General features: G+C 45.6%; 1 pseudogene; it reads left to right on the top strand.

The window, feature by feature from the left end:
* The first annotated feature begins 2,665 nt into the window (after positions 1-2,665).
* LOC123151169 (probable ubiquitin-conjugating enzyme E2 23) lies at positions 2,666-6,540 on the top strand (annotated as a pseudogene).
* Positions 6,541-10,448: the final 3,908 nt, after the last annotated feature.

The following is a 10,448-nucleotide window of genomic DNA, read 5'->3' as shown; positions in this document are numbered from 1 at the left end:
TTGCTGCAGCTCCACCTCACTATCTTTTCCTACCCATAAGCTTAAATAGTCTTGATCTCGCGGGTGTGAGATTGCTGAGTCCCCGTGACTCACAGATTACTTCAAACAGTTGCAGGTGTCGATGATAACCGTGCAAGTGATGCAACCGAGCTCAAGGAGGAGCTCGATGAAGATCGTATTCGTTGTGTTGTTTCGTTTTTCCAGTTGATCAGTAGTGGAGCCCAGTCGGGGCAACCGGGGATCTTTTGCATTTGGGGTTGTCTTTATTTTGGTTTCGTAGTCGGACTGTGATTGTATTCTGGATGTTGTAATGCTATATTTATGTATTGTGTGAAGTGGCGATTGTAAGCCAACTTTTTATCCCTTTCTTTCAGTACATGGAATGTGTAAAGATTACCCCTCTTCCGACATGCCTACCATGCGGTTATGCCTCTAAGTCGTGCTCAGACACGTGGGAGATATAGCTGCATCGTGGGTGTTACAGGTAGGGTCATAGGCCTGACCTAGACTACCTCCCCAAGGACATCACCTTAAAGCCAGCAGCATTCCAAGGGTACCATCATCCACTCGACCACAGACATTCCACTCGGAAGAATCAATGTCACTCGACCGTCACAGAAGTCACTCGACGAATAGAAGATCTGAAGCCACTCTACACAGCAACGGTCGTGCGTTTACTCATAGCTTTAACTACCATTTATAACACTTTAATACGGGTGTTACCTGTAACGCTCCACCTTTATGTATATTAAACCCCGCATAACGGAGGGGAGCTGGGTCCTAGCGCACTCTATATAAGCCACCCTCCTCCTCCAGGTCTGGGGTTTGCATCTTTTGTAAACACACACACACACACACACACACACATAATCCAGTCGACCGCCTCAGGGCATCGAGACGTAGGGCTATTACTTCCTCCGAGAAGGGCCTGAACTTGTAAACTTGTGTGTACAACTACTTCATAGTTAGGATCTTGCCTTCTCATACCTACCCCCCATTCTACTGTCAGTCTTAGAACCACGACAACTGCCTCAAGTTACATCACATTCTTTTTGGCCTAATTGATATGCCGTTCTCCGCTATATGTACTAATCGAATTAAACAACATTATCTGCCTCGAAGTGGCGATGAACAAAGATAAATCTATTCAACTCTAGGATTAGTTGCTAGTTTGTGAGACATCACACATGAGAGCTACTGCGGAAACCAAAGAATAATATGTCTTCTGTTTGACATGATTGCTGCTATAAGTTGATCTTCTGAACATTCAACATGCTAGCCAGGTTGTGATTCTGCTTGTACCCTCCCTTTCTTCATCCATCTCAATTCCCTCTCCATGCTTCTTTTCTCTAAGAGCTCTCTGTGTCTTCTATTTTTCTGTAGAGAGATGGCCATGGTTTGTTTCTCTTAAATATCAGATTATCTCGACAATACGAATTCAGTGATATAATTTTTACTCCCGTCGCAATCGGTCTTGTTGGTTAAATTTACGGTCAAACTTAAATCTCAGGAAGCGCGGGCGCACTATATTGTGGAAAGGAGGGAGTAATAACATAGCTCACCTAAGCAGAACGAAACCAAAAATATCACCTTGCTTTATTAGTAGGTATATAGGTATAGATATAGATATAGATATGGACAACGCTAACGCCCACACATGTGGTGGGAGCGAAACCCGCCCACACGCCCTATAACACACAGACTACGCCCCGTCACCGCATGCATGCATGTGGGAATCTTTTTGGATTTCAATTTTTAAAAGGTTTTATCTCTTAAATAAAAAATCCGATTGAAGATTCGTTTTCACCATTAAATCCCGCACGATGAGATCTTCAAAACTAGATATCATATTAATATATTTTGACTAAATGTTTTTGGGTTAAAAGTTGCCATGTCTGTTGCACATGAATTGCCATGGTGTTTACACTGAAATTGCCATGATATATTTCAGCTATTTTCTTCCACATTTAAAGTAAATTTGAACATTTATAAAACGTGGAATTAAGAACTAGACTTGCCATGAACCATAAACTAAAATTGCCATGATACATGGACTTAAAATTACTATGGTTCATACAAAAAATAATTTTCATGGTCAAAATACTGGAGTTGCCATCATCAAAATACTAAAATTGTCATGCTCTACAAACTGAAATTGCCACATGGCAACTTTAGTTTAAGCACCATGGCAACTACAGTGTAAACATCATGACAACTTTTGGGCTAAATTTTTTTCGTTGAAATTTATCAACATGGAGTCTAATTTTAAAGATCTCATCGAGACGGATTTAATGATGAAAACGAATTTTTAATTTGATTTTTAATTAGGAGATAAAGCATTTTTAAGCCGAAAATCAAAAAGATTTTTGCTGATGTCATCTGTACACATGTGGTAAATGAGTGGTAAAAAAAGACATGTGGACGATATGCAAGATGTCACATGTGTGGGCGTTAGTATTTTTCGTAGATATAGATAAAGATTATTATTGTTATTATTATTATTATTATTATTATTATTATTATTATTATTAGGGAAAGATTTGCACTCCAATTGTAATCCGACTCGTGTATGCGCGCACGAAGTCCTGTGTGTTTATCCTACCCGGCCAAGAAGTATAAACAGATTTCATCACCTATATATACCTTACCTAGCCGGGGACTCATGGCTACAAATACTACTGCTGGCTGATATAGGAAACCTTTTGGATCATCAATCAAATCAACCAAACCCGATCCGGAGGAGTTGCCGGGAGATCAACCAAAGGTCGATCGTGAAGATGGGCTTGGCCGCCGAGGAGGCAGCCGTCTCCACCAATGTTTACTGGCTGGACCTTGTGAGGATCGAGCCAGAGTTCGGAGGGTTCGTGGACCGCGGTCTGGTCGTCCCGCCCAACGGTACGTACAACCCCGATAACCGCTCCGTCCCCGCCAGCACCTTCATGATTTTCTCCGTCGACGGCGCCATCACGACCGGGTACGCCGGCGGCATCACTCTCCTCGACAGGAGTTACCTCGGCCCCGGTCAGATCGTCGGGTCGGCGTCAAACCTCGGCGGCCAGATCGGCGTAGTCACCGCCGCCAACACTGTGCTCGACTTGATCGAGCTCGGCGATCCAACGGCGGCGGCCGTCCGAGCCGTGTTGCCGTCTGACCTGCGGCGCGTCAGGGGGCTCAGCCTTGGCGACTACGTGGTGTCCGGGCTGTGGCTCGGCCGGGTCGTTGAGGTGTCCCTCGACGTCGACGTGTTGTTCGACGACGGCGCCGTCTGCAGGATCACCGACGCGGAGTCGAAGAAGCTACAGTCGGCGGAGAAGCAGGCCCGTTACCGCCCTCAGACCAACACCCGGTTCTACCCGGGACAGCGCGTCACCGGCGACCCGTATGCCGTCTTCAAGGCCTCCCGGTGGCTTTACGGCCACTGGAAACCCAGCCGTCAGCTGGGCACCATATGCAGAGTGGAGATGGCCGGCGTTCTTGTCTACTGGCTCGCGTCGGCGCTCTGCGGCACCGACCGGCAACTCGTCCAGGAGTCCGCTCCTCCGGCCTACCAGAGTCCTCGGAACCTGACGCTCTTCTGCCCGGCGTCCGATTGCGCGTGGGGCGTGGCCGACCGCTGCTTCCTCCGGGAACCACCAATTTCTAGCCAAGCCGAAAACCACGCATGTTCACCCGATGATGGCTACAGTTCGGACGAAGAACTGGACGAGTTGTGGCCGGCGGCTGATGATTGCCATGCGCCATCATCCACTCATACAATAATCCGAAGTAAGAAGCGGAATCAGCTGAGGAAATTTTTGTTCGTGCGGCACAGGCGGACGCGGCGAGAAGCTTGGAAGAAGACGGAGTTGGAGCTGCCCATGAGCGTTTCCGACACGCGCACAACCGTCGACGTGCTGTGGCAGGACGGCACGGTGCAGCATGGCGCGCCATCGACGTCCGTCGTGCCCTTTGAGATCATGAACGAGCACGAGTTCTTCCCTGGCCAGTACGTTGTCGATAACCACAGTGCTACCACTACCAATGATGACACTGCCCAACGCTTGGGTGTCGTTAGAAGCCTGAATTGCAAGGACCAGACAGTGCATGTGTCTTGGTTCAAGGCGGCGGCGTGCGTCGAGGAGGCCAGAGAGGTCGAGTGCGATGATACTGTGAGTGCATATGATCTGGGCAGAGACTATAACCACCGTGCTTTCTACGGTGATGTCGTCGTCCGCCTTCTGTCTCCAGGACTAACTGACAATAAATGTTTAACTCTAGTGCAACAACCACTGACTCGAGGTCACAAAAACATAGCCGTGGCGTCTGATCTTTCATGGGTTGGGCGCGTTGTTGGCCTTCCAGACGGTCAAGTCCAAGTTATATGGGGTGACGGTAGCATGTCAACGGTATGTAGACGGCCATGCAAATATTTTAGTACGGATCACTAGTTTTTTTTGAAACGGAGGATAACCCTGGCCTCTGTATATGCATGCAGCCATATATTTCAGTACGGACCACTACTGGCAAGACATAACTGCTTTGATGTATATTTTGTTGGTTTTCAGGTGTTGCCAGATGAGATCATAGTCGTCAATAATGAGAGCTATACAGAACTGCACGCTGAAATGGGCGACTGGTTGGAGGACAACGGCGCCGATGATGCACACGGAGAACTGGATGCTGTCAATACTGTAACTATCAAACATATTTATAGTGCGCTCTCCTTAAATTTGCACTTATTATGTCTTAACTAATCGATGTTGCTCATAAATTTGATTTTAGGACAACTACCATCCTAACCAAGGAGAACATGGCAACATGGAAGGCCCTGATGATCTTTCAAATGAATTCGGGCGTGCTACCACTTGGTCGTGGGGCTTGAGTGCTGTCGTCCGATTAGTCACCCGATTGGCAGCCGAAACGTTGGCTCAAGGCAAGAGGTATTTAGCAAAGTGGTCGCTGCCATCAATATCAGAGTCACCTATGGCGGGTGAAAACGTCGAAGTGTCTATACCTGTCTCCAGTACTGCGGTGACAAGCATGGATGCAACTGCCGGTAGTCACGACTCTCCGGATGAGGGCGAGAAGGCCACAGATGCCACTGGTGATGGTGGCGATCCGTTTCGCTTGTCACGGTTTGATATAGTGCAGAGCCCATCAGATCACCATTACCTTGAAGCCATTAACTCGCAGGTACACTACTCACTACAAAACAAAGAGTATTTTCGAAGCGTGTTTCTATATACTCCTTCCGTTTTAAAATAAGTGTCTCAACTTTGTACTAGATCTAGTACAAATTTATACTAAATTCAAGACATTTATATTGGGACGGAGGGAGTATGATATAGAGGTGCATAGCTAAACCAGTGCAAAGATTTTTTACAGATTCGTATATGTAGTTTCTTTTTTTGCGGGCAGATTCATATATGTAGTTAACCATTTGGAATGACCTGTAGGACGGCGGCAATGAAAAGAGGTGGGTTAAGACCGTGCAGAAGGAATGGAAAATACTAATGAATGACTTACCAGGTACATTACCATCCAAACCTAACTAGCGTTTTCTCCGGCCAAAATTAATTGACGCTCAAATAGATATATACATCTAGATACATCTGTTTGAGCATCATCTAATTTCAAACGGAAGGAGTAATTATTTATGGCTACATGTATGCGTGCATGGAACTGTACTAGTACCAATAAACTTTTCACGTACATATGCATACACCATCTATGTGCGTGCATTTGAAGATCGCATGGACTTGCTCAGGGCGGTGATTGTCGGGCCAAGTGGGACCCCGTATCAGGACGGGCTATTCTTTTTCGACTTGCAACTGCCGCTGTCCTACCCGGCCGCACCACCGCAAGTTTACTACCATTCATTTGGTCTCCGCCTCAACCCCAACCTATATGCCTCCGGCACTGTGTGCCTTAGCCTGCTCAACACTTTTGGTGGTGATGGCACCGAGGTCTGGTCCCCGGCGACGTCAACCCTCCTTCAAGTCCTCGTGTCCATCCAAGGCCTGGTCCTCAATAACCAGCCATACTACAATGAGGCTGGCTACGAAGACCTGGTTGGCACGCCAGAGGGCCGCCGCAATACGCTGCCTTACAACGAGAAGGCATATTTGCTCACCCTATGGGCCATGCTCCACCTGTTACGTCGCCAACCGCAGGGATTCGAGGAGTTCATCAAGGACCACTTCCGTCACCGGGGAAGATTCGTGCTTAGGGCATGCGAGGCATACCTTCAAGGATGCATCGTCGGAACGCTCACTAGTGATGCCAGCCCCACCGAGGAGAATAGTGAGCGGCCGTGCTCGGCAGGGTTAAGGCTTGCACTCACCAACGTGGTGCCAAGCCTCATGGAGGCAATAAGAGAAGTTGGGGCCGAGGTGTAATATGTTGTTGCACGATACTAGATCAGCTATATTATAAATATTTTTTCTTCTAAACTAGCCATCCCTTATGTACATACATCTCTTTAAGCATGCACGGTAAAATTTAGCTGCTTCTTAACTTTGTTTGTCACTGGTAAGCGCGGACACCCAACACATGTGTAACCTCAGATATTTTTCTTTTGTTCACCCTAGTTAGTAGGCATATATATTTGTCATCATATATGAACAAAGAGGACCTTTTTTTTTGCGACTTAACAAAGAGGACCTAATAATGCACTAATGATACAAAATAGAAGTGACCCATACTCAAAATTTCTTTGTGCTTGCCTTGCACTATAATTAATATTACTACTGTACTTGATAGACAATTCTCAATGTATATTTACAAATATGGTCTGATGTAAGTGAATTTCAATATTTTGTTGATAGCGGGAATATAAAAACAGTAGAAGAGAAAATAGTGACCAATGGAACAACTGCAGCAATGCGGTGTCAAGTTCATGGGAAGAACGATGGCATGGACTTGCGAAGCAGCAGGGCAGTACAAACTGATGAGTTCATGTCAAGAACGATGGCATGAACTTGCGAAGCAGTAAGACAGTACAAAACTGACAAGTCCTTCGGACCTGCGTGCTACAAATCATTTCTCCCGAGTCCAGAGGAGGAAAAAAGTTCTCACAGGATGAAACGGTACCAGAAGAAAAGGAGGAAGCAAGGAAGAAGAAGGTGAATAGTGAAGTGAAGTCATCGACCAAGCTATGTAATAGAATGGGGGATGTGGCATACAGACAGGTACAAAGACGTATAACAACTCCAGACGGAAGTATGTGTGTACAGAATAAATGCGTATACCGTCTCGTATTCATAGGGTTAGCCTAGGCGGAATTGCCATGTAATGATCCTGTGACTCGGCTCCTCTCTTTTCTATCTTAATGGAAAAGACATGCAGCGCTCTTGCATGTTCTTGAAAAATAAAGAATATCCATCAATTTTTCAACCAACTTCAATGGGAACATCGGTTCGGATCACGGCGCAGATCAACGGCTGGAGGCATTTCCGCAGGTGCGTGCCCTCTGCACGTACGTGACCCTACGAATTTTCTCTAACTTCTGGGAGCTTAGAAACTATAGAGAATGCCAAGAGTCGAAGAGCAAATGTCACTGTAATGGCTGATTCAAGTTTGTCTCGAACCTAATTTGCATACAATCACATTTCACTATTTGTACATGTGGTCATGTATACACATCGAACCATCATAATTAGTGGTCGTACTCATAGCTTCTCACCAAAATCAACATGAAACAATCTCTAAACTCACAAAGAGTTGTTCTCAACATTTCGTGTCAACTATTAGAGTGCAAAGACAATAATACTAAAAAGAAGAAGGGACGACAACTACATGCCGCCGCCCCATCACCTTCCTTTCCTATCTCCGTCCTGCCGATGTGTCGGATCAGACCCGCGCATGCCAGCGGCAGGGCAGGCTCCTCTCGTGATGAGGTCCTTCGTCAGAGCACGGAGGGTCATGGGGCGGCCTAGCACACAAGGGATTCGGCCTTCGGTGTGTCGCTGTGGCGGCTGTCATGCTCTTATGGGCGTTAGACTCTCTTTGGAGAAGTTGAACTAGTCAGAGCAACTTCAACGCATCAACCTAAATGGATGATGCTTTTGTCTATTTTTTGTCCATTTAGGTCGGTCGTCCGCTCGGTGTCCGTCCCGCTTGAGATTTGGGTCAGCAGTGTGCCCAACACACCGACCCATATATACTGGTGTGGCCGGCTGATTGCCCTTTTTCAACAAATAACACAAATTTTGCATTATTTCACAAGCAAACATACACTAGTAGAAAAACCCTCATTCGTCCCGGTTGATAAGGGCCTTTTGTCCCGGTTTGTGAACCGGGACTAAAGGGTCGTTACTAATGCCCTAACCCTTTAGTCCCGGTTCTTACACGAACCGGGACAGATGGGCTTCCACGTGGCCGGTGCGCCGAGTCCAGGCCGGAGGACCTTTGGTCCCGATTGGTGGCACCAACCGAGACCAATAGGCATCCACGCGTCAGCATTTCAGGGGCTGGGATTTTTATTTATTTTTTTGAAAGGAGGGGGGGAGGGGTTGGGGTTTTGGGGGTTTAATTTAGGTGTTTCATATATTGTGTTAGCTAGCTAATTAATAGAGAGAAGTGTCCTCTCTTATGTCCGTGCTTGGACGATGCTATATATACATGTATATAGAGAGGACTAGACACGCTAGCTAGTAAGCAAATAAAGGAAACAGAAGATCGTCATGAACATATGCATACAGAGAGAAGTGATATCGACCACCTCTCCTTCTCCGAGAGATTGGTCGAACAACAAGTTCTCGTATATCTATCCGACACTACTGGCTATATATATACAATAATTATCTCTTACAATATAATCTCCTAATTATATATGAACACAGGGTCCATATAGTATTCTCCGTCTTCAGCGATCACGTGGTCAAGGAAGAATGCCGCCAATTCCTCTTGAATTGCTCGCGTACGAACTGGTGCTAGGAGTTCATCCCGCATCCGAAACATCTAATTTGAACAAGGGGGTCACTACATATATATATGTGAATAAATAAAACTCAACACAAATGATGGTAATAAAATAAAATTGTGAATATTATTGCTTACGCACTTCATATTGTTCGTCAGAGTACCCTCGTTCACAGGTCGTGTGGCGGATGGACTCGCAAACGTAGTATCCACAGTAATTATTCCCGGGTTCATACCACAACCACTTTACAAGAAATAGAGGCCAATCAAACTTATAAGCAAGCATGCTATAAATGGTATTGATGAAACTAGTGCTTGAATCACTAGGAGATGCGTGAAACATGTTACTATAGTACTTACTCTCGGGTGTCTAAATTGCAGCTTCTTCGGCAGTTCCGGAGCTTTTTTGATGAATTTTCTCCAAACCCTGCCAGACAAAGAAAACAATTACTTGATATATCAGAAAATAAACAAAATTGCTGATATGGTGGATAATGATCGATTTAACTTACTTCTCGAGCATTTGAGTCATGTCCGCATACTCCTGGGGATCTTTTCGTCTCGAGTCTAAGACGGTTACTAGTCCCTGCTCAAGCTTAATCTCTAGGAGAATATAATGGAACCTGCGCACGCATGCATAACTCATCAATTACATTACTATAACCTGGACTAATAAGGGAAACCGAATATGCACAAGACAGTAACACTCACTTGAAGTTGTAAGAAAAGAGTATTATATCTTTGTTTTCATTTATTACCAACAATCGTAGCAAGTTGGCCTCGGTATCTTCAGCACGATATTTAACCTCGTTTGCATCTATGAGATTTGTGTTAATGAACCCAATATCACCAATTTGTCTTTTTTTCAATTCGGCGATCTTCAATCTACATAATATAGTGAGGATAATTATAAATACATGCAATGAAAGAGCTGACATATATAGAGAGACTTAATGACGGAAGTAGTACTACTTACAGACAGTAGCAAGTGACCGTTGCTTTACCGAGGGCCTTTTGATTGAAAAACTGGAAGAACTCCTCAAATAGAACATTCAACAGTTCAATTCTAACGAGCTCATGCTCCTCTCTAACTCTCAGCGTCAAAGTATTCCTCCCCCCAGACTCTCTGCAGGTTTTCATGTACCAATCCTGGAATCTTCGCATCATTGTTGTTAGAGATCTTTCATCTTTGACGAGAGGCTCCCCGTACTCGTATTTGTGTTCCTCCACCTCCAAGAACTCATAATGTACATTGTCAGACAAGTAATCTCCAAGATTGCTATAACCGGGCACCATCCTCCGATCATTAGTAGGCACCTTGAGCGGGGGGCATGATTGGTTCGCTAGCTGGGGAATTTTTTTCCTAGCTCGTCGTTCTTTTAACCTTTGATCACTGACAGTACTTCCCGACCGCTCCGCTTCGACAAATGACTTGGCAATAATGCGGTCATAGTTGCCTTTCGGCGGAGACTTTGCTGGTTTTTTCAGGGCAGCCAGAGTGCGCTTCGCTTTCACCGGATCTACCTTCTCCTCCAGAGGTGGATGTT

Source organism: Triticum aestivum, chromosome 7A (genome assembly GCF_018294505.1).
Source record: "Triticum aestivum cultivar Chinese Spring chromosome 7A, IWGSC CS RefSeq v2.1, whole genome shotgun sequence".
Lineage (NCBI taxonomy): Eukaryota > Viridiplantae > Streptophyta > Magnoliopsida > Poales > Poaceae > Triticum > Triticum aestivum.
The sequence above is the reverse complement of the archived record's forward strand: the minus strand, read 5'-3'. Positions and strand labels throughout refer to the sequence as shown.